Below are 25826 nucleotides of genomic sequence, written 5' to 3'. Positions count from 1 at the left end.
ATACCAAATTTCGCTTCTGCTTCTTTAAAGGAGGCGAATGCAATTCTTATATGGAAAGCAAGCCTTACAATCCCAAACAACTCCTTACTCAGTTACTCTCTTCATGGATTCCCTTCCCTATGAATTCCAATGCATCAGTTCCATGCAGTTCTTGGTTTGGAGTAGTTTGCAACGCTGATGGGAGCATTCACAAGTTGAACCTCAGTTCATCTGGCTTAAAAGGTTCACTCCACCAATTTTCATTCTCTTTACTATACAATCTTACACATTTTGATCTCGCTATGAACAACTTCTTTGGCCCCATCCCTCCAGAAATAAGACTCTTGTCCAAACTTGTGTATCTTGATTTTTCAATGAATAAGTTTTTTTGGAGTAATCCCACCTGAAATAGGAAACCTGCACAGGCTAACCAACTTGTACCTAGACTCAAACAATATATATGGTCTAATTCCTTCATCATTGGGTGATTTGACATCTTTGAATTTCCTTTATTTAAGACAAAATCAACTCTCTGGTCCTATTCCTATTGAACTTGGGAACTTGACATCTCTCGTTACTCTTGATGCGAGCAACAATCAACTTAGTGGTTCTATTCCTTCATCATTGGGTGATTTGACATCCTTAAATGTTCTTTTTTTGTACACAAATCAACTCTCTGGTCCCATTCCGATCGAACTTGGGAATTTGAAGTCTGTCACCGATCTTGTAGTGAGCGACAATAAACTTAGTGGTTCTATTCCTTCGTCATTGGGAGATTTGACATCTTTGAATTCCCTTCATTTAAGACAAAATCAACTCTCTATTGAACTTGGGAACTTGACATCTCTCACTACTCTTGATGTGAGCAACAATCAACTTAGTGGTTCTATTCCTTCATCATTGGGTGATTTGACATCCTTAAATGTTCTTTTTTTGTACACAAATCAACTCTCTGGTCCCATTCCGATCGAACTTGGGAATTTGAAGTCTGTCACCGATCTTGTAGTGAGCGACAATAAACTTAGTGGTTCTATTCCTTCGTCATTGGGAGATTTGACATCTTTGAATTCCCTTCATTTAAGACAAAATCAACTCTCTATTGAACTTGGGAACTTGACATCTCTCACTACTCTTGATGTGAGCAACAATCAACTTAGTGGTTCTATTCCTTCATCATTGGGTGATTTGACATCCTTGAATGTCCTTTATTTGTACAAAAATCAACTCTCTGGTCCCATTCCGATCGAACTTGGGAATTTGAATTCTGTCACCGATCTTGTGGTGAGCGACAATAAACTTAGTGGTTCTATTCCTTCATCATTGGGAAATTTGACAACTTTGAATTTCCTTTATTTGCACCACAATCAACTCTCCGGCCCCATTCCTATTGAATTTGTGAATTTGATGTTTCTCACTGACCTTCATATGAGCAGCAATACACTTATTGGTTCTATTCCTTCATCATTGGGTGATTTGACATCTTTGAATTTCCTTTATTTAAGACAAAATCAGCTCTCTGGTCCTATTCCTATTGAACTTGGGAACTTGAAATCTCACATTACTCTTGATGTAAGCGACAATCAACTTAGCGGTTCTATTCCTTTGCTACTAACAAACCTCAGCAACATACATATTCTGTCTTTTCGTGTAAATAAATTATCTGGTTCGGTTCCACAAGGATTGGGAAGTCTACATTCGCTTGAGCTGTCACATAATCATTTTTCTGGTCATTTGCCTGAAGATTTGTGTCATGGGGGAAAGCTTCGACATCTTTCAGTAGCTGGTAATCATCTCACTGGGCCTATTTCAGGAGGCTTACGGAATTGTCCTAGCTTAGTTAGGGCTCGTTTTGACCAAAATCAGTTCATTGGAGATATATCCAATAGCTTTGGCATCTATCCACACTTAAAATACCTTGATATCAGTCATAATAATTTTCACGGAAATATTTCTCAAAACCGGAGTAAATGCAAGAATTTGTCATCCTTAGTGATGGCCTATAACAACATCAGTGGTAGCATACCACCAGAGTTTGCAAATTTAACTCAACTACAAAGGCTTGATCTTTCTTCCAATCATTTGGTAGGTGAAATCCCAAAGGAGTTTGGGAAGTTGAAAAGTATGTTGAATTTGTCCTTGGCTAATAACCAACTTTCAGGTGTTATTCTTCCAGAGCTCGGATCTTGTGATCTCCTTGAAGTACTCGATCTATCCACAAATAGATTGAATGGGTCAATACCAAGAAGCATTAGTCAATGGGAACATATCCACTACTTGAATCTTAGGAATAACAAGCTCAGTGAGAAAATTCCATCTGAGATTGGTAAATTAGTTCATCTTACGGAACTTGCTTTATCTCAGAATTTGCTCACAAATGAGATACCATCTGCAGTTCAAAGTTTGAAAAATCTGAAAATACTCGATCTTTCCCACAATAGACTATCTGGTTCCATTCCTAACGCTTTTACAAGTTTGCCCAGTGGGATTGACATCAACCTGTCCAACAATGAGCTCACAGGTCCAGTTCCCCTTTCCTCTAGCTTTCTGAACACATCATTACAAGGCAATCCAGGTTTGTGTGGAAATTTCACAGGACTAAAATTTTGTGCAAATCAAATCTCAAAGAAGAAAAATGATCAACTCAACCTTGTAATTATGCTCCCTCTTATCGGGGCAATTTTACTTGGTTTATTCATGTGTGGCCTAATTGCTTATCGAAAACAAAAGAGGCATTCTCCACAGAAACCATTGGACAAAGAAGGTGGTGATTATTTCTCCATAACAAGTTTTGATGGAGGAGTAGTGTATGATGACATCTTGAAAGCAAGGGATAATTTTGATGAAGCATATGCTATTGGAACCGGAGGATATGGAACTGTGTACAAAGCCGAGCTGCAACCTAACAATGTGGTAGCTGTCAAGAAACTTCACTCGTCATCATCTGAGAATGTTGATCAAAATGGATTCCTTAATGAGGTACGAACATTAACGAACATACACTACTACAAAAAAGAGCATTACCGACGGCCAAAACCGTCGTTAATCCGTCGCTAATACTCTTTACCGACGGAATTGTAACAGACCAAAATCCGTCGGTATATTCTTGTCGCTAATTGTTTGTAACGGATTTCCAATGGCTACAGCTAATTTTTAGCGACAGATTTTTCCGTCAGAAACAGTAACGGAACACCAACAGAATATTTTTGCAACGGATTACTGACGGAATTTGTTTGCAACGGATTACCGACGGAATAATTCACTAACGGATTACCGACGGATTCTGAAATAACTTAGTAATGGATTACTGACGGAACCTCAGAATAACTCACTAACGGATTACCAACAGATTTTCTGTGACAGATTAGCAACGGATTTTGGTATGATAAAAAAAATTAAAAAAAATTATATATTTAACACATAAAAATCATAAAACATACACCAAATTTATTATTTAAAACCAACAAATATAAAACTAAAACATACACCAAATCTAGATTTAACATACACCAAATCTATTATTTAAAACCAAACCAACAAATATAAAAGTAAAACATACACCAAATCTAAATTTTCTGTGTTTTCCTTCCACTTTCTCAAATTATACATCATTTATCCAAACCAAAGCTTTCCTTCCAGAACAGAAATCCCATCTTCATTTTTCTTTAGAAGCTCATGCATGCTATAAATAACGGTCTGAATAATATGGAGTGAAAACACTGAAAAATTCAAAATTTCAAAACTTTATCGGTACTCAAGTGGTTTAATTGGTTAAAAATATTCAAAAGAAGGGCAAATTAGTAATTACCTGAAAGATAACATTTCGTGAACAGGCCTGGTGATGGGCATTGACATAAAAAGTGAACTTGTGAAATACACTAATCTTCTTCTAGCCTCTAGATTTCTGGGAACATTTACTGTTGAATCCTTGATTGTTAAAAACGAGTGTAGCCTCTTAATTTGTGACCTCTTTATATGAAAAAAAATGATAAAAATTAAAAACCAATATGAGAAAAATAGAAAAAGGAAAAGTCAAATAACATGAATTTAACTATTAGTCTAGTGCATACCAATTCAGAGCAGCATTAACAGCTCCACTCTCCAATTCAGGGCTTCCAACTTCTTTCTGGTAATATACAATTGAAAATTTTAACCACATTATTACAGTAAAAAGAAAAAGAAAAAGAAAATAAATTGATTATAAAAAACAAATACAGACCAGAAATCCAGTTAAAAAAAAAAAAGTAGTGTTAAAAAAAAAAGTAGTGAAATGACATAACTGCCCCTGATTAAACACTTACCATTCATTCCCTTCTTTGTAGAAAAAGAGGCTATTGCACCATCGGAACAGTTCCAGTATTTTTAGGCATTTGAAGCAATTCCATTTCCCTGTAAAGAAAACACGTCAAAAGTCAAAACCTGAGGGCAAAAATGTAACATTTTACCTAAATAAGTCATGTAATAGAAGTTAAAAACTCACAGATTAGTAATATAATCTTCTTCTCTTAGATTTTTTTTACAATCTCATTCCAAAAAGATGAAAATCTAGCAGCATCAAACTTATCTTTTACAAGAATCTGACCAGTTACCTTAAGGGAATTCCTGCAATATATAATTAAACATTAATATATAAAAGAAAATGGAATTCAACAAATTATGTTACAGAAAGAGATCAAGAACACCTGTTTTAAAAAGAAATGTGGAGATTATCCATGAATTCTCTAGGGAACCTCTCAAGGTTTTTGTGCACAGAACTCAAAGACCTAATCTGAAAGCATTAAGAAAAAACGAATTAGTTTCTAGTGAGGTTTACACATTATGTGAGTAGACAAGGGCGAAAAGGTAAATTTACCTCACCAAGACGGTCTTTAGCTCCAAGCAAGAAACTCACAGCAGCAGATATAATAGTGTAAAATATGTGAATGTCTAAAAGATAGATCTACAGTTAAAAGTTCAAACATATACATTATTATGAAGAGAAAGAAAGTAGAAAAGAAAACAGAATAAAGAATGTTAACTTACACAAAGCATTGGGGCCCACAAGCTAACAATAGTCAAGGCATTATGATTGTCTGCATATAAAATCATTAAAATAAATATCAAGGAAATATATTTTTATTTTCAATATCACCAAATTTACAGCTTACTTTTCGAAACAAAATCATGCCAAGAATAGCGCACATCTTCTATTTTAATTACTTCCCTTGTTGGTTCCACCATTGGACTTTTCTGTATAAATAAGAAAATCAAAAAGATTAGTAATATTGAAGTTTGAAAGTTGAAACACATGTTCCTTTTTTTCCCATCATGAGTAAAAATTGTTGTTTATTTCTTTTTCTAGACTGAATAAACCGTTTGCATGAGAATAAATGACAGTTTTACCCTTACATTCCAGAAAACAAATTTCATAATATCCATCCAAATGTACATGAGAGGAGTTGAAAGGAAAAAATAATGAAAATTTGGTACATGGTTTGTGTCTTAATACATTAAGCCAGATTTTTAGGCTTAATCCATTAAAACATGTTACCCTTACATTCCAGAAAACAAATTTCATAAACCGCTTGCACGAGACTAAATGACAATTATACCCTTACATTCCAGAAAACAAGTTTCATAATATTCATCCAACCTAAAACATGATATTTACCTGGAGAAAATAGGCAAACGAGAACTTCCCCCCAATACAACAAGCTAGAAAAGCATAAACCTGCATTTCCAACATTACCAATATACCCTCAGTATAGTTAAAAAGAAAAAGAACTATAAAAAAAAGTAAAAGGGTAGACAAGTCATTACAGTATATAATCATAATCAGTTGTTGCTTCATACATGCCACATCCAACATAATAATGTTCCTTCATAAAAAGAAGAAAAAAATCTTGTTATTATTGTAATAAAGTAAAGGATTATAAAAAGAAAAATATGAAGCTATAAAAAACCTGATGAATCCACTTGATTAAACGAACAACTGGTGAGTTATCACACCGATTGAATGAGCAATGACAGGCTGGCAGCCTTGCTAATGAGCTCCAAAAGAAATGACTTCCAGCATAGATGCATAAAACTGAAGCAATGTAAGTCTTCGTAAGTTGATATCTAATATTGTTTCATCTTGTTTTTCGAATAATTGAAACTCTGCAATATATATCATAATCATAATTTCACATCAAGAACTCAAAAGAGCAAGTAAATACTTTCACCATGTCACTTCAATGTATAGATAATAAAACAATAACTCCCATTATGATTCCTCCTGTTGGGAAGTCAGGTCGAGCCATGTACTCCAACAATTTTTGCAGCTGTTACAAAATCAACCAACTCCTCAAGATCATGTTTGAGCATAATACTAAAGAACATTGAAGAGACGAAAACTATTATCAGAAAATTAGAGCAAATACCATGACATCTGGATTATGAATTAACAAAATTAGAGCATCAACCAACTCCCATCAGGGGTATTTCAGGTAAGATAACTTACCCTTCTTCAATTGCATACACTTCAACATGAGAACAATCATTTCCTTCAAGGTAATCAAAGAAAGCATCCTAATATCAAGTATCAACAACAGAAAATTGACATCAATGAACAATTCTTCAAATTTGATTATGTTGTTTTGAGGATCAAGTATTGTGTTACTTTTAGTAAATCTGAATTCAAGCTTTACCTCATATGTAAGAGATAAGATTTCTCGAACAAAAGCAATCTCTTCCTTTGATAATTTAAGAAAATTGATATTTTCTCACAGTAAATATAAAAATAACATATTAAATATAGATTTCAATTTGTAAGCTATCAATACATAAGGTACCATGATTTAGAAATTAATTAACTATACCTCTTCTCTAGTTCTCCAATGTTGTAAACTTGGATTTGATTATACATAGATGCACCAAAAGATGTTTGTATACACATAGAAGCTCATATTGACCCATTTTCCTTCATTGGGGAATTTTATCGAACATCTGATAGTAATGGACATGGAAAGATGAGAACATGATTATATACATAGGGATATACATAGGGTAATACATACAGATGCAAAAATAGATGCACTGAAACTTAAACAACCTTCAATTAACTGTGGTGCTCGAAATTTACACAATAAATTAGACGGTGAAATGTAGAATATTCGAAAAGAGAGAGGTGAAGGGTAAAATACCAGTATGAACCCTAGATGTTAGGGTAAGATGTTTTCGGAGGTGAATGTCGGTGAAATGGAAGCAATTGTCAGCGGTAGACGGTGGATTTGGTGCAGGTGAACGTCGAATAGGAGGCAATCACTCAGTCGATTGATGGCAGAGTATTGACGGACATCAATGAGCGACGACGACGGGGTTCTTTGTTTCGACGATGGTGAAACACAAACTGCAGCAACGATGGTTAGGGTTGGGTCGTTCTTCAATGGTTGTGTTGTGAGACCGAAAGACGGAGAGCCCCGCTTTGAATCAACTTAGGTAGGTCAAGTAGATATACAGCCCACTTAAACATCCTTCTATTGCTTATTTACCAAAATACCCTCATAATTTATAAGTAATAAAATAAAAAAATGTTAATTTTAACGACGGAATACCGACAAAATAAAAAATTTGTTGATTTCCGTCGGTAAACCGTCGATATTTTGTAACGGATTACCAACAAAGTTTCTTCCGTTGCCAAACCGTCGCAAAACCGTCACTAATATCCTAACCATTAGTCCGTCGGAAATCCGTTGGTATTCGGTTGTTGTTTCCGACGGATTTTTTCCGTCGCTAAAATTATGTCGGTAATACCCAATTTTCTAGTAGTGATAAGGCATCGAAACATAGTGAAACTCTATGGATATTGCTCACATCCCCGTCACTCCTTTTTGATTTATGAATACCTTGAAAAAGGAAGCCTTGGATCAATCTTATGCAATGAGATCTTAGCAAAAGAATTGGATTGGTTGAAAAGGGTCAATATTGTAAAGGCTGTAGCTAATGGGTTGGCTTATATGCATCACGACTGCACACCACCTATAATTCATAGAGACATTTCCATTGCCAACATCCTTCTTGATTCTGATTATGAGGCTCAAATTTCTGATTTTGGCACATCCAAGCTTTTAAAGCTGGATTCGTCCAACTGGACCGCGATTGCAGGGACCTATGGTTATATCGCACCAGGTAACGTAATCATGTGATTGTAGTTCTACATTTTCATAGAATCATGTGAGGTTGATATAACTTTTTTTCTTTAATCTTATGTTTCTTTGGATGTAGAGCTTGCTTATACGATGGTGGCAACCGAGAAATGTGATGTGTATAGCTTTGGGATCGTTGCACTAGAAGTGATGATGGGAAAGCATCCCGGTGAACTACCAACAATGTCTGCTGATTATCTGGTGTTAGCAAATGTTGGAGATAGTCGGACTCCACTTCCTTCACCACAAGTTGAGAAACAAGTAAATTTAGTACTCAATCTCGCAAGAGCATGTTTGAACTCAAATCCAAAAGAAAGGCCAACAATGCGCCAAGTTTCAAATCTGTTCATGAAGGATCTGCTTTGAATTGACATCTCTGGTTGCCTGATACTGTGCACTTCTCATGTTTAATTTTCTCCAGTTTCCTATGATGCATCTAGATTATATGTATTAGCTTAAATGCCTAATGGTTAAAAAACTTTTCATATGTTTTATAGCACCATGTAGCATAACAATAATGTGGAGACTTGTATATTGTGTATGTGATCGTTTTTTAGCAAAGAATATACGAATAATTGCATCAAAATGGTCTTAGCCGCCTCTGTTATTTCACTTGTGGTTTATACATACATGAAAAATAGGAAAATATATCAAATACAAATGATAATTTTTCTACTCAAATACAAATTTCAATAAAGTTTTAAACAATATATACAGAAACACAATCTCAAGTTACAAATAGCAATAGAGTCCAATTACAAGATGCAGGTCATCCATCATACACTTGTCCTGATGCAAAAATATTTGTTCTCCAATGCATGTCAAAATAGGCATAGACTCAAATACAGAAACCAATAGAGTCTTACATGATACATACAAAAATATTTACATATTCTGCCGGTATCCGTTGCAACTAATCTCAACACTAAAAAAAAAAAACCCCTAACAGTTATATGTTGAAGGATCTTAAATAGTTTATGTTGGTTCTAAAGTAACAATGTTGGAGTGCTACTTAATTATATCATATTTTCTGCAGCTGCTCAATAAAATTAGTATTTTGGAATCACCCTGGACTAATCTTATCATTAGAGGCTAAGAGGTCACTGATTTAGTACCTTATACAAAGAGGCTGTATTTTTAATATGAAAAATTAGCCAAACAAGATTTTACCAGTTAAGTACTTGTCTCCTGTAAATGTTCATTGTTTTAAAACACTCTACACGAAACTACAACACTGCACTATGAACAAACCATACAATGAATGAAGCATTAAATTCAAAAAAAATTCATTCGGGCATTTCATCAAACACTTGTTATGCACTATAATCACATTTCTTGAACAAGCATGTGGTAATGAACCTAAATACGTTTTAATTGATATCCACTTCAAAGATGAGAAAGAAGACGAGCAAAGAAACCAATACATACGTTTTATTTGATATCCAACTTGTTGTAAAATACGACGGATCCAAATTGACTTAAATAATATTAGCTCAATGCGGAATGGGATCAAAAATTATCAAAGCGTAATAATCACAACGTAATATGAATAAAATAAATAGAATAGAGACACAGGAATTTACGTGGAAACCCAAATCGGGAAAAAAACCACGGGCGGAGGAAGCCGAGAAACAATTCACTATAATTTGCAGTGTTTACAGTGATTATGAAAGAGATTACAAATAGAGTGGGAGAGATAAAATACACGGTGGTGTATCAGTATATATATATGTAATGCTTTTCTATATATACTTCAATGATATTAAACTTCTCTGGCCTAGGCTATTTATAGCCAAGAATATCACACGTGAAGAGAAGAAAAATGTGCCGTCCAAAATTGTAGGCGCCTAATATTTGACCACCGTCCATTCTTCATTCAAATTCACATATATATTACTATAATATTAACCACCGTCCATTCTCATTTCCAAATTCACACTTATATTACTATTCATAGTCAAATTATGAATAGTAAATGATAAGTTACGGAAATAACCCCTGAACTATTTGCCACTTGCTAATTTTGGAGGTAACTTTTCCACAATCTCCACCTTGACATCAAAATTAAGCAAGTCATGCTTTACGATTAGTCAAAACCTATAGCTCATCAAACTCTAAAACTTCCATAAAAACCTGCAATTTTATATAGAGAAAAAATTGTTCCGAAAAAATAAATAATACTTCCTCCACCTACGAGCCTTCAGGCTCAACTGCGATCAGAAACACCCACCATGTCCAAACATAATTTGAACTTGGCTATAGGAAGACTTTTAGTGAACATATCAGCGGGATTATAATCTGTATGAATCTTGTCCACAACACAATCACCTTTTTCAATGATATCCCGCACAAAATGATAACGAATATCAATATGCTTTGTTCGGTCATGAAACATTTGATCTTTACTCAAGAAGATAGCACTCTGGTTGTCACAGAAAACTGTGGTCACCTTTATTCTATCATCGAGTTCTCCAAATAACCCCTTCAACCAGATATCTTCCTTAACTGCTTCTGTAATCGCCATGTACTCTGCCTCGGTAGAAGACAGGGCAACTGTAGACTGTAACTGGGCTTTCCAACTAACAGCACAACCATTTAGAGTAAACACATATCCTGTAATTGATCTTCGTTTATCCAAATCTTTGCCATAATCTGAATCAACATATCCGAACACCCCAGTGTTAGATTTGCCAAAACGTAAACACATGGAAGACGTACCTCGTAAATAACGAAAAATCCACTGAACTGCTTTCCAGTGTTCTTTCCCCGGGTTCGCCATGTATCTACTAACCATGCTAACAGCATAAGCCAAATCAGGGCGTGTGCAGATCATAGCATACATCAAAGATCCAACAGCACTAGAGTATGGAACACGTGCCATGTAAGCCATATCAGTCTCATTAGTAGGACTCAAAGCGGATGATAGCTTGAAATGAGCTGCAAAAGGTGTGTTGACAGACTTTGCTTCGTGCATACTGAAGCGTCTTAGGACTTTCTCAATATAACTTTTCTGAGAAAGATGCAAGATCCTAGACTTCCTGTCACGAATAATTTCCATACCTAAAATCTTTTTGGCAGCTCCTAAGTCCTTCATTTCAAATTCAGCTTTCAACTGGTCTTTTAACTTCTGAATCTCCTTCATATCTTTCGCTGCAATCAACATGTCATCCACGTACAAGAGTAAGTAGATCTTTGAACCATTGTCACCTTTCTTGAAATAAACGCAGCTATCATAGGTGCACATGCTGAATTTGTGACTGGTCATGAAAGAATCGAACCTCTTGTACCATTGTCTAGGAGACTGCTTGAGGCCATAAAGAGATTTGTTCAACTTGCATACGTAGTTCTCCTTTCCAGGAACTACAAAACCTTCAGGTTGTTGCATAAAAATCTCTTCCTCAAGCTCACCATTTAGGAAAGCTGTAGTGACATCAAGTTGTTCTAACTCAAAATCGTTAGAAGCAACCAACCCCAACAATACACGAATGGAAGTATGTTTGACAACTGGGGAATAAATGTCAGTGTAATCAATACCAGGAATCTGACTGTAGCCTTTAGCTACTAACCGAGCTTTGTATCTTGGTTTATCATTTGGGTTGACAGGTTCCTTGAGCTTGTAGACCCACTTGCATTTAACTGGTCTCTTCCCTTTCGGAATAGGAACTAAATTCCAAGTACTGTTTCGCTGCAAGGATTCCATCTCATTTTGCATAGCGAGCATCCAATCATTTGAGTCTTCAGATTTGATAGCCTCGTCATAATTCGCAGGCTCCGTTGCGGACTCAATATTATCAGCAACAATAAAAGCATAGGCAACCAAATCAGATTCAGCATACCTCTTCGGAGGAATAATCTGTCTTCTCGGTCTATCTCTTGCAATGCTTGGAGTAGTAGCTTGTGGTTGTGAAGATGTTGAATCTTCACCAACAACATGCTCATCCGACGAAGAAGAATCTTGATGCTGATTTGTACTCTGATTAGTGGTAGGTGAAGTAGGAAGCTCCACCTCCATTTGAGCATTCTCTTTATTTGCTTCGGATGATACATCTGATGCATCTGTTCTTTTAGAAGAGTCAGCAACTGGTTGAATTATAGCAGACTCATCAAAAGTAACATCTCTTGAGATGATAATTTTCTTCAAATCAAAGCTCCATAACTTGTAACCCTTTACACCTTGATTGTACCCAAGAAAAACGCATTTGATTGCTCTTGGTTCTAGCTTCTCATTGTCAACTCGTGCATACGCTGGACATCCGAATGGTTTTAAATCTGAATAATTTGCAGGTTTACCGGACCATAATTCAAATGGAGTTTTCTTCTCGATTGCTCGTGACGGTGATCGGTTGATAACATAGCAAGCAGTCGAAGCAGCCTCCGCCCAAAAAGACTTTGGCAATTTGGAATTAGAAAGCATACACCGGACCTTCTCCATAATGGTGCGATTCATCCTTTCAGCTACACCATTTTGTTGAGGTGAATGGACTACTGTGCGATGTCGAGTAATGCCTTCCTTTTGACAATAGACATTAAACTCTTCTGAGCAAAACTCAAGTCCATTATCCGTACGAAGATACTTTAACACCAGACCTGATTGCTTTTCAACCTGAACTTTCCAATTTCTGAAGGTAGAGAAAACGTCTCCTTTATTTTTTAAGAAGAAAGACCACACCTTCCTGGAGAAATCATCAATAATAGTGAGCATATAAATAGCTCCACCTTTTGAAGGAACTCGAGCCGGTCCCCACAAATCCGAGTGAACATAATCAAGTGGTCCTTTCGTTGTATGGATACCACTTACAAACCTCACTCGTTTTGCCTTGCCATATACACAGTCTTCACAGAAATCCAAATCAACAATCTTTTGTTGACCAAGTAAACCTCTTCGACTCAATTCTGACATGCCTTGAAAACTCATATGGCCGAGTCGAAGGTGCCAAAGACGGGACTGATTTGGATCAGAAAAAGACTTTGACACAACAGCAGCATCACTCGAAATTGTTTGCCCGTCAAGAAAGTAAAGATCTGAGGTTTTTCGTTCGGCTCTCAGTTTGTCGGAACCGTCTTTGAATACCCTGAGAACTCCACCTTTACCAGCAAACTCGTATCCCTTTTTGTCAAAGGAACTGAGAGATAACAAGTTTCTTCTGAGGTCAGGAACATATCTAACATCCCCCATGGTTTGAATAACTCCGTCAAACATACGGATCCTGACTGAACCATGTCCAAGAACTGGACATGTAGTATTGTTACCCATCAACACATAGCCATGGTTAACCTTTTCAAATGTGTAAAACCAACTTTTGTTGTGACACATATGAAAAGTACAACCAGAGTCGAGTATCCAATCACCAGTGGAATCCAGTTTATCTGAATAAACTATCAAAAGTTCTCCAATACCTTCGACCTCAGCTAGATCGGCTTCACCCGAAGTGCTAGCTTGTTTACCATTTGCTGCCGTCTTCTCTTTTTCTTTGTTCTTCAACTTGAAGCATTCTTCAAGCACATGTCCCTTCTTGTGACAATAGTTGCAAAACTTTCGTTTGCCTTTTGACTTGGATCTGGTTCTGTTGGAAGATTGAGAAGTTCTATTTCTCTCTGTTGTTCTTCCTCTGGCATTCAAACCTTCGGCTTTAGCATCACTTGAACCACCACCAGTAATATGCTTCATCTTCTCTTTTGAATCCAAAGCTGTATAGACTTCATCTAAAACTAGAGTGTCACGGCTATAGATAATAGTATCACGAAAATGGCTATAGGATTCTGGCAACGACGATAGTAAGAATAGAGCCAAGTCTTCATCTTCATACTGAACATCCATATTCTCTAAGTTATTTACTAACTCTTTAAATGTGGATATATGTTCAGCTAAAGAGCCTCCTTCAATCATCTTGAGATTGAACAACCGTTGCTTCAAATGCAACTTGTTTGGTAAGCTCTTGGTCATCAACAGTTGCTCCAACTTTAGCCATAAAGAAGCCGCTGACGTTTCTTTTAGAACATCTTGCAAAACATCGTTTGACAAGTGCAAACGAATCTGGGATAAAGCCTTCAGATCTTTCATCTCCTTTTCTTCTTCGGTCCATGTATCAGACATCTTATTGAAACCCAATAGCGCCTTGTGTAAATCCATCTGAATGAGAATGTCTCTCATCTTTACTTGCCACAACGGAAATCGGGTGTTACGATCCAGTAGTGGAATATCGTATTTTACTGAAGACATGATTAATTACTTGATAAAATGATCCCAACGAGCTAATATCACAACCTGGATGCTCTGATACCAATTGTTGTAAAATACGACAGATCCAAATTGACTTAAATAATATTAGCTCAATGCGGAATGGGATCAAAAATTATCAAAGCGTAATAATCACAACGTAATACGAATAAAATAAATAGAATAGAGACACAGGAATTTACGTGGAAACCCAAATCGGGAAAAAAACCACGGGCGGAGGAAGCCGAGAAACAATTCACTATAATTTGCAGTGTTTACAGTGATTATGAAAGAGATTACAAATAGAGTGGGAGAGATAAAATACACGGTGGTGTATCAGTATATATATATGTAATGCTTTTCTATATATACTTCAATGATATTAAACTTCTCTGGCCTAGGCTATTTATAGCCAAGAATATCACACGTGAAGAGAAGAAAAATGTGCCGTCCAAAATTGTAGGCGCCTAATATTTGACCACCGTCCATTCTTCATTCAAATTCACATATATATTACTATAATATTAACCACCGTCCATTCTCATTTCCAAATTCACACTTATATTACTATTCATAGTCAAATTATGAATAGTAAATGATAAGTTACAGAAATAACCCCTGAACTATTTGCCACTTGCTAATTTTGGAGGTAACTTTTCCACACAACTCAACGATGATCAACACTTCACTCACTCTCCTTCCACTATGGAAATGGATTTATACCAATACAAAATCACCAATCTGTTTTAAATTAAAATATTTTCTACGATTTGGTAGTGATTTTTGATGGATTAAAAACAATATGTGTAATCGATGAAGGATTCTAATCATTTGGTTGTGGTTTCTGTACTTGGGACTTGGGAGTACAGTAGCCATGGTTAGATGGACGGAAGGTAATGGAATGTGGGTATTATCAAATAAAATATTACTACAAATATGTTTAACTTTTGGGTATTGTCAAATAAAACAATTATAGTTGTTTTATATATGTGTTGTTTATCTGTTTTGATGGCTAATAAAAAAAGTGAAATATAACACTTGTTCTTTGACTGTGTCTGTTGTGTACTTGTGTCCGAATATGTGTGTCCTTAGAAAATATAAAGAATGAAACAATAAATATTCCAATTTGTATTAGATAATGCTAAATAAATGGTTGTTGATTTGTTTTTCAAACATAAATAGACTTACAGATCCGACAACTTACAGATCCACATTACTATTGAGTTGTCCTCAAATAGATTAAATGGCTCGATACCAAGAAGTGTTGGTAATTGGACACACATCTACAACTTGAATCTTAGAAACAACAAGCTCATTCATAAAATTCCATCTGAGATTGGTAAATTAGTTCAGCTTACAGAACTTGATTTATCTCAGAATTTGCTCAAGGAAGAGATACCATCTGAAGTACAAAGTTTGCAAAAATTGAATCTTTCACACAATAGACTATCTGGTTCTATTCCTGATGCTATTAAAAGTTTGCCTCGTGGGACTGATATCGACTTGTCTTGCAATGAGCTCATAGGTCCAATTCCCACTAACACTAACTTTGTGAATGTGTCCATAGAAGGCAATCCACATTTGGGTGGAAATTTTACAGGACTAAAATTATGTGCAATTCAAAACTCGAAGAAGAAAAATGATCCCTTTCATCATCACCCCATCCTTGTAATTATGCTCCCTCTTATTGGGGCAATTTTACTTGGTTTTTTCATGTGTGGCCTCATTGCTTATCGAAAATGAAAGAGACATTCTCCACAGAAACCATTGGACAAAGAAGGTGGTGATTATTTCTCCATAACAAGTTTTGATGGAGGAGTAGTGTATGATGACATCTTGAAAGCAATGAATGATTTTGATGAAGCATACTCTATTGGAACCGGAGGACATGTGACTGTGTACAAAGCCGAGCTACAACCTAACAAGGTGCTAGCTGTGAAAAAACTTCACTCATCATCTGAGAATGTTGATATTGCTCAAATGCCCGCCACTCACTTTTGATTTATGAATACCTTGAACAAGAAAGCATTGGATCAATCTTAAGAAGTGATGTCTTAGCACGGCATATCCAAAAACCACAACCAGATGTGAATTTGAACGAAATATAATGGATGCTTTTCTATCTATACCTGCATCTAGATTTACTTTTCAATATAACTAGAAAAAACAAATTCTTTATCTATAATGAAGTAGTTTCTTTTAACTTTTTATTAGTTTAGATATCTATAATAGAAAATAACATTATTCTTCCAAATCATCTTTTTTTCCACATTCACACGCTCAAGAAATGCACTCATTTTTAGATTTTTATAAAGGATCCATTACCATTGACCCATAACATAGTCTTCCACTAAAAAAAAGTATCAGGTTCGTTTGGTGGGTTAGGCACTGGCGGGTCCAATATCCATACTAAATGTTGTTGAAGTTATGTTGGTAGTTAGAAGACAACAAAGATATGGTACTGATTTAATCGTCTGTGTCAAAATGGTTGATTTGGAAAATGTGTTTGAATTTGACTGGTTATGTTAAAAAGAAAAGATATATATCATGGTTTATCTTAAAATTGAACAAACTATATCATTTTTTTTGTAAGTTTCCATGAAACAGTAATAGTATGAGATTTATTTTAGATGTCAATAAGACAAACTTAATTGGATTTACAAGATGACACCAAAGAGCCAAAGAAAGTGATGAAATAACACTGGGAATAATATAACGTACAACCTCCTATATATGATATGCTTTTCCCGGGCATTCGCACGTTTGAGGAAGAATTCTGATAAGAAATATTTTGAAGTAAAAGTCATTCGCCCTAAAAGTTGATTTCTGAAGTTAAACACTCTATTCAAAGATTAATTGTTGTATCGATCGGAACTTTTTTCATGATAAATTTTTAATTGTTAGTTTTCTATTTTCAGTTACTATAGTTCTAATTAGAAACAATGATAACCGCAAGCACTTCAATTTTGAAACCAACTATACACAATTTCAAAGATATTCGATTTGACATGTACATTTGCCTTCAGATTAAATCTCTTAGTAGAACTAATTGGAAAACAGATCGAATAAAGTTATATTGCATTATTAAACTCAGCATTAACATATTGTCCTTTTGATAACTAACTATTTAGAATTTAATCTATTTTACCATTGTTTATTTCTTTCCAAGATTGTCATGATGAATACAATCCTGATTCCTAAGTGTAATACACTCCTTGTCGAAAAAATTGGCATGGCCCATATTTTCCTTTTTTGAAAACAGGAAAACAAAAAGCAGGAGAAAATGGCTATTTAAATCTATCTTAACTTTTTGATTTACCAAGTCAAATTCTGCTATTTTAAAAAGAGAAAACTGTAAAAATGGTTGTTGTGGTTTGTTGATGTTTCTGGATGGAGTTCTAATATTTTTATAGCTTGCAAATATAATCCTTTTTGACAATGTTTGGTTGTAGATTAGGTCCTTCTCTTTAACTCCTTGAAATTTATTCAGTTAAGACATGTTAAATGTCAATTATGCCCCTGTTATATTTCACTATTAATTTTTTTTGTTTATCTTATCATTTAATACTTCTATTATAACACTATTAGAAAAATCACCCATCCCACATCCCCTAGAATTGCAAATATAACTAAAGCAAGAACAGCTTTACCATCTTTAACATGGCATCGCCCACTATCAGTTTCAAGGATCTTTCTTTAGTTATATTTGCAATTCTTCATTTTTCTTTTAGTTACTCTTTTACTCTGTTTTTTAATCCGATTGAATTTCTTCTGGTTGTTGTAATTGATATCTATTTTCATCATGCTGTAATTTATGATCTTTTGATGGTGTTAATGTCGACTCATTCATTTTGGGCTTAAAAATCTTTTTATTACTGCAGGCTCTCGAGCCCAGTTCGGGTAAGTCGGTCATAATTACGTAAAAGAAATAAAATTAAACGGTTTCAGTGCTCTGTTTTTCTTCATCTCCATGGAATTTCGAGAATTGCAGAAGGCGTTCAATTCTATGCTCAGAGACATATCTCTTTCAATATCTCAATGTACTCTGTTTTTCCATTTCCATGGAAGTCAAGAATCTAAGTATGATTATTAGTGAAGTTTAAGAAACAAGGCAACTTTTAGAACAGCTCATACAGGTTTTTGAATGAAGATGAATAGAGAGGGTGGGGTTTTAGATCTACCACGGTTGTAAACGAAGATGGGGAGGGGCATTTTGATGGAAGTGGGGTCTATCTAACTAAAATTATATAAATAATTAAAATTTAATTGAAAATATACAAAGTGGTAAGATGGTAACTTAACACTATCTTAACAAAAATAAATTAACGGTGTTAAAACACAAGGACCTAATCTATAAAGAAACTTTGTTAAAAGGACTATACTTGCAAGTTGGAAACATTTTGAACTCCATCCAAAGGAAGCAACAAACCACATGGGCCATTTTTGCAGTTTTCTCTTTTAAAAATTAGTAAGGTGTTCAATTTGAAACAACAATAATAGAAACAAGTTTGTTTTCGGTCAATCTATTCGACAGGCATATTTTTTGTAAATTTAACCAGAAAACAAAGATAAATATGTCTAAAAATCGAATAATCTTATATGGTCACGTGGATAATTTCGCAAAATCATACTGCCTTCCACTAAATGCAAAACCAGGAAAACTTGATCTCCATGTCTTTGATCCAAAATCCACAATTTTGAAATAGTCTTCAGTTACAGAGTTGATTATGAAGTAAAACACAGTTTGAGTGTAACTTCTGTTAGCATTAATCAGATTACAAAAATAAATATGTCTAAATAATCAAGTTAAGTTATATTATTACACTTTTAAATCCAAGAGTGACGTTTAATTCAACAAGTTGTCTTTTGTAATCAGAGCGCCTTGCTAAATTCTGGGTTACAATGAATTTTAATGTAATAAGAAAAAAGATTAATGTCATGACAGATACACTTTAAAGTGTAATACACTCCTTTGTGGAAAAATATGACACTAACTGCTAATGTAAACACTCCTTGTGGAAAAATATGACATTGTGCAAATTTCCTTCAGTATGTGAAAATAAAAAACAAGAGAAAAAGGTATAGCCCAAGTATAAATTAGGAAACGCAAACCATCTTTTTTATAAAACAACATGGCAAAGCAAATAATGTCTTCTTCAAACTTCTTATTTTTCTCGTTAGCTCTACTAATCATCACACCATCCCCCATACAAAATTTTGGTTCTGCTACATTGGAGGAAGCCAATGGTATTCTTAAATGGAAAGCAAGCCTTGAAATCCAAAACAATTCGTTTCTCTCTTCATGGATTTCCCTCCCTTTGAATTCCAGTGCATTAGTTCCATGCACTTCTTGGTTTGGAGTAGTTTGCAATGCTGATGGGAGCATTCACAGGTTGAACATCAGTTCATTTGGCTTAAAAGGTACACTCCACCAATTTCCATTCTATTTGCTACACAATCTTACGCATTTTGATCTCTATGACAACAACTTCTCTGGCCCCATCCCATCAGAAATCCGACTCCTGACCAAACTTGTATATCTTGATTTATCATTTAATAAGTTTTCTGGAGTAATCCCACCTGAACTTGGGATGCTAGCCGGTCTTGAGTACCTCGAGCTGTCTTTAAATAACCTGACTGGTTCAATACCACAAGAGATCGATCGATTAACATCTCTCTATGAACTAGGATTGGCCAATAATCTTCTTCAAGGAGAATTACCTCCAACATTGGGAAATTTGACAAACTTGGCTTATCTATATCTCCATAATAATAGTTTATGTGGTCGTATACCACCTAATCTTGGGAATTTGAAGTCTCTCACTTATCTTGTGATGATCAACAATCACTTTAGTGGTTCTATTCCTTCATCACTTGCCAATCTGAGCAACCTACAGTATATGTATCTCAATGAGAATAAATTCTCAGGTCAAATTCCTACTAATATTGGGGACTTGAAGTCTCTCACTGATCTTGTGATGACGAACAATCACTTTAGTGGTTCTATTCCTTCATCACTTGCCAATCTGAGCAACCTACAATATATGTATCTCAATGAGAATAAATTCTCAGGTCAAATTCCTACTAACATTGGGGACTTGAAGTCTCTCACTCATCTTCACGTGAGCCAAAATCAACTTGGTGGTTTTATTCCTTCATCACTAGCTAATCTGAGCAACCTACAATATATGTACCTCAATGAGAATAAATTCTCTGGTCACATTCCTAGTGATATCGGGAATTTGAAGTCTCTCTATGGTATTGAGGCGATTCAGAATCAACTTAGTGGTTTTATTCCTTCATCACTAGCAAACCTGAGCAATCTACAATATCTTTACCTTGGTGATAACATCTTATCTGGTTCGATTCCACAAGGATTGGGAAGTCTAGAATTGTTTCGCCTACAAATGTTCGATAATCAATTATCTGGCCATTTGCCCGAAGATTTGTGCCATGGAGGAAAGCTTCAAATTTTCACAGTAGATGGTAATCAACTCACTGGGCCTATTTCAAGAGGCTTACGGAATTGTTCTAGCTTAATTAGGGCCCGTTTTGATCAAAATCAATTCATTGGAGATATATCCAGTAGCTTTGGTATCTATCCACGCTTAGAGTACCTTGATGTCAGTCACAATAATTTTCACGGGCAGCTTTCTCAAAAGTGGAGTAAATGCAAGAATTTGACAGCCTTAGTGATGGCCTATAACAACATCAGTGGTAGCATACCACCAGAGTTTGGAAATTCAACTCAACTACAAAGACTTGATCTTTCTTCCAATCATTTGGTAGGTGAAATCCCAAAGGAGTTTGGGAAGATGAAAAGTATGTTGAATTTGTCTTTGGCTAATAACCATCTTTCAGGTATTATACCTACAGAGCTCGAATATTGTGAACTCGTTGAAGTACTCGATCTATCTACAAATAGATTGAATGGGTCAATACCAAGAAGTATTAGTCAATGGAAGCATATCCACTACTTGAATCTTAGTAATAACAAGCTTAGTGAGAAAATTCCATCCGAAATTGGTAAATTAGTTCAACTTACAGAATTTGATTTATCTCAGAATTTGCTCACACAAGAGATACCATCTGAAGTTCAAAGTTTGAAAAATCTACAAAAGTTGAATCTTTCTCACAATAGACTGTCTGGTTCCATTCCTAACGCTTTTACAAGTTTGCCCAGTGGGATTGACATCGACCTGTCCGACAATGAGCTCACAGGTCCAGTTCCTCTTTGCTCTAACTTTCTGAACGCATCTTTACAAGGCAATCCAGATTTGTGTGGAAATTTTACAGGACTAAAATCATGTGCAAGTCAAATCCTGAAGAAGAAAAATGATCTCTTTCATCATCGGATCATTCTTGTAATTATGCTCCCTCTTATCGGGGCAATTTCACTTGGTTTTTTTTATATGTGGCCTAATTGCTTATCGAAAACAAAAGAGACATTCTCCACAGAAACCATTTGACAAAGAAGGTGGTGATTATTTCTCCATAACAAGTTTTGATGGAGGAGTAGCATATGATGACATCTTGAAAGCAACGGATAATTTTGATGAAGCATATGCTATTGGGACCGGAGGATATGGGACTGTGTACAAAGCCCAGCTACAACCTAACAATGTGGTAGCTGTCAAGAAACTTCACTCATCATCTGAGAATGTTGATCAAAATGGATTCCTTAATGAGGTACGAACATTAACGAACATAAGGCATCGAAACATAGTGAAACTCTATGGATATTGCTCACATGCCCGCCACTCATTTTTGATTTATGAATACCTTGAAAAGGGAAGCCTTGGATCAATCTTAAGAATCGATGACTTAGCAAAAGAACTGGATTGGTTGAAAAGGGTAAATATTGTAAAGGCTGTAGCTAATGGTTTGGCTTATATGCATCACGATTGCTCACCTCCTATAATTCATAGAGACATTTCCGTTGCCAACATCCTTCTTGATTCTGATTATGAGGCACACATTTCTGATTTTGGCACATCCAAGCTTTTGAAGCTAGACTCATCCAACTGGACCACAATCGAAGGAACACATGGCTATATCGCACCAGGTAATGTAATTTTGTGATGTTAGTTCTACATTTTCTTAAGTTTCATGATATATATGAATAAGTATATGTATATGTATGTGTATCTATATTTTAGAATCTTGTGAGGTTGATATAACATTTTTTGTTTTTATCTCACGTATTTTTGGATGTAGAGCTTGCTTATACGATGGTGGTGACAGAGAAATGCGATGTGTATAGCTTTGGGATCGTGGCACTAGAAGTGATCATGGGAAAGCATCCTGGTGAATTACCAACATTGTGTGCGGAGTATCTGGTGTTAGCAAATGTTGGAGATAGTCGGATTCCACTTCCTTCACCACAAATTGAGAAAAAAGTTAATATAGTACTGAATCTCTCTAGAGCGTGTTTGAACTCCAATCCAAAAGAAAGACCAACAATGCGCCAAGTTTCAAATCTGTTGATGAAGGCTTGATATTAGTGTACTTTGAATGTTATTTGCTTTTGTCATGTTCCCTATATGCATCCTGATAATATGTATTTATTTGAATGCCTTTTTGTTATGAAACTTCTCATATGTTTTCTTAAATCATTATGTAATAGATAAATAAATCAGTCAGTGAAGATTGATATCCTTTTAGAAGCTTCACGCCTGGAAAATATAGTATTAGTCAAGGACAAATCTGTTGCTCATCAAATGAAATTTAACAAGTTTTCCATCACTTGGATTTCCAGTAAATATAAAAAGTAGCAAAAATAACATTGGTAAATTAATTATATGTAATAAATTATTTTCTATAATTACCGTCAAATAGAAAATACAAACACATACCAATTGAAATTCCTCTTAACTCTTCATACAAGATTCCTATCAATTACATATTGAACTAAATCAACTACTTGTATGGGTACACTCGTACAGGTGCCAGTTGGTGAATTTTTATACTTTGGCCATCGACTCCATACCATAAAACTCAAATTCAAGAGGGTTGGCAATGATTTGATGCTATACACCACCTAACTCATTCGTATATAAAAACAAGTATTGAATGTCAAATCAACTTTTAACAGCCTGAAACATTTGCACATCATAACTTACTAATTAGTTCAAATAGAAGTTACAAGATCTTAATTATTAATACTCATTTCACTTCACTTTGAAAGACTGGACTTGAAACTTCTTACTATTTGATGTCTCATCTTCCTTCATCTCATTTGAACATCATATGGCATAACCTATGAGTATAATAAATATGATGTCACATTAAAGAGGACCTCCACAACGATATTCATAATGTTTTTATTCCTCAATTCACAAGTATGGATTATGCAGATTACACGTCACATATTTTAGATAATTGTGGAGGTTGTTCCTGTCCCTTTTTCAATCCTCCAGCTTATAGTGATTTAAATTTGTTTACACGCAATTGGCTTCTTAAATGGAGTGGAATATGTATCACTAGAAAAGCAAACAGGGTACCTTTCGTCTCTGCATACTCTCTTTTTCAGAGGTCAAACATGATTTTTTTGATACATAAAATCAATTAGTGTTATATCCATGTCATGCCATATCATGTTGAAGTGATTATTTTTACATATTCAAGTTATATAATATTGGAACACTGCAAAATGAATAGGTTGAGATTACGATCGTGAGTTGTAGAGTTCTTAATCCAAAAGAATCACCATCAAAGGTTTCCAAATAAACAGCAAATTATCATAGCCATTAATGCACTAAGCAAGGTTTAGGTTCATACACTTACATCTATTTATGGATAATGTATAAAGTGCTCCTACAAATCCTTGAAGAGAAGATATTGATACCAATGAATGCAAGTATATATAAAAGCTTCTTCATCTCAATAATTCTTCCATGTCTATTGCAAGAACCAAAATGGCACCTGTAGTTTCATGGATCCTCTATAGATCATGAAAAATATTGCAAATTGTTCAATTCATGAAAATTGTTACTGCAAACGAACTAACATAAAGGTTCTCCACATGGATGGGCATCAAACTTTTTTTCAAAGACATGATATTTAATGTTGAACAATTTTTTTTTGAAAAGACATCATAAGAAGATTAACCAGCAATAATAACAAGGAAAGTTTTTAGTTCAACTGAAAGTGTAATTGCCTGGGAACCATAACTACTCTCATATTGTATTGGGTGTGTACAATTTTTTGGTCAGAAAATCAGAATTGACAAATATTTGGTGATGGGTACTTATTTCTTTTAAATATTCTTTGTTTTCTAATACTCTATGAATTCTAAACACAGCGTTATGAACAAACCATACAGCTAATGTGGCATTAAATTTGAATAAAAAAAATCATTCAGTCTTTTCATCAAACACTTGGTATGTATTAATATCACATTTTTAAACAAGCAGTTTTAAATGAACCTACAAGGAGTGTTGGAAGTCGATAGTAAAAGAACAGGAGGAAAGACACCATTGCATACCTTTTAATAGAAATCCACTTCAACAGTGATGAACACTTCGACCAATCCACTTCAAACACACTTCGACCGCTCTGCTTCTACTATGGAAATGATTCACACTGATGAAAAATCAGCAATCTGTTTAAATCAAAAACATGTCTGCGATTTTGATGGATTCAAGTGATTTGGTATCATGATGGATTGAAATAGAATTTATATGATAATAAAGGATTCACATGATTTGGTTGCCTTTTCTGCACTTGGGAATCGACAAGGAGGAGAAGGAGAAGGAGTGTTGTGGGCCTAGGAGCAAGCTCCGAGGTATGAGAATCGAGAACGAGAATAGCCATGGGTGTAATAGTAATGAAGTGTGCGATTTAGTTGATCCGGGTCGCATGAGATGCAGGGAGGGAATTAATTTTTTATTATTAATTAGAAATTTGAACAAATTACACAAATAGTCCCTGTGGTTTGGGGTTATCGACGACGAGAATAGCCATGGTTTAATGGTTATGAGGGTGGCTCCGCTATGCTTGTAATGAGCTGTGTAGTTTGCTGGTCGTATTGGATATGGAATTTGAGTATTATCAAATAGAGAATAGGGTTATCATTGTGTTTTTTGTTCAAAGCAAAACTCGTTTATTTAAAAAAAATAAAAAAAATAAAAAATAAAAAACTTACATTTCAGTAACTTTTTTTCCTTTTTGTTTGTGTATTTGGTTTGGATGTAATCTTTGGAAAATTCCACAATTTTTTTTTCAAATATAATACTTTCATTTGACAAAGTTTTTCCTAATGATGTAGGGTTTAAAGACTTTTATAAACTGAATCAATGATTATGTTTTTATATGTTTTTTGAAAAATCAGTACCTCGATTAAGAACAAAGCCGCCCAAAGCAAAAAAAAACGTAACTATCTTCCATGTAATCTACTCTAATAAATAAAGATCTTTTTGTCATTTGTCACATGTCATTTTGTGGTTATTTTAAATTAAAAATTTTTC

General features: G+C 34.9%; 1 long non-coding RNA gene and 2 pseudogenes across 1 annotated transcript; 2 read left to right on the top strand and 1 right to left on the bottom strand.

Annotated features, from left to right (window-relative positions):
- The window catches only part of LOC145162160 (uncharacterized), an 8627-nt pseudogene extending 75 nt beyond the window's left edge, over positions 1-8552 (top strand).
- LOC145162599 (uncharacterized) lies at positions 3418-4944 on the bottom strand. Its single transcript, XR_013739199.1, has 7 exons — positions 4829-4944; positions 4659-4744; positions 4457-4578; positions 4278-4365; positions 4047-4102; positions 3785-3945; positions 3418-3695 (listed from the first exon to the last, which is right to left on the bottom strand). It is a non-coding gene; the product is annotated as an uncharacterized LOC145162599 (long non-coding RNA).
- A 10938-nt stretch (positions 8553-19490) lies between the features above and the next one.
- LOC145166525 (uncharacterized) lies at positions 19491-22929 on the top strand (annotated as a pseudogene).
- The last annotated feature ends 2897 nt before the right edge of the window (positions 22930-25826 follow it).

Source organism: Lactuca virosa, chromosome 3, assembly GCF_052849685.1.
Source record: "Lactuca virosa cultivar CGN04683 chromosome 3, Lactuca_virosa_CGN04683_v6, whole genome shotgun sequence".
In the NCBI taxonomy this organism is placed as follows: Eukaryota; Viridiplantae; Streptophyta; class Magnoliopsida; order Asterales; family Asteraceae; genus Lactuca; species Lactuca virosa.
The sequence above is the reverse complement of the archived record's forward strand: the minus strand, read 5'-3'. Positions and strand labels throughout refer to the sequence as shown.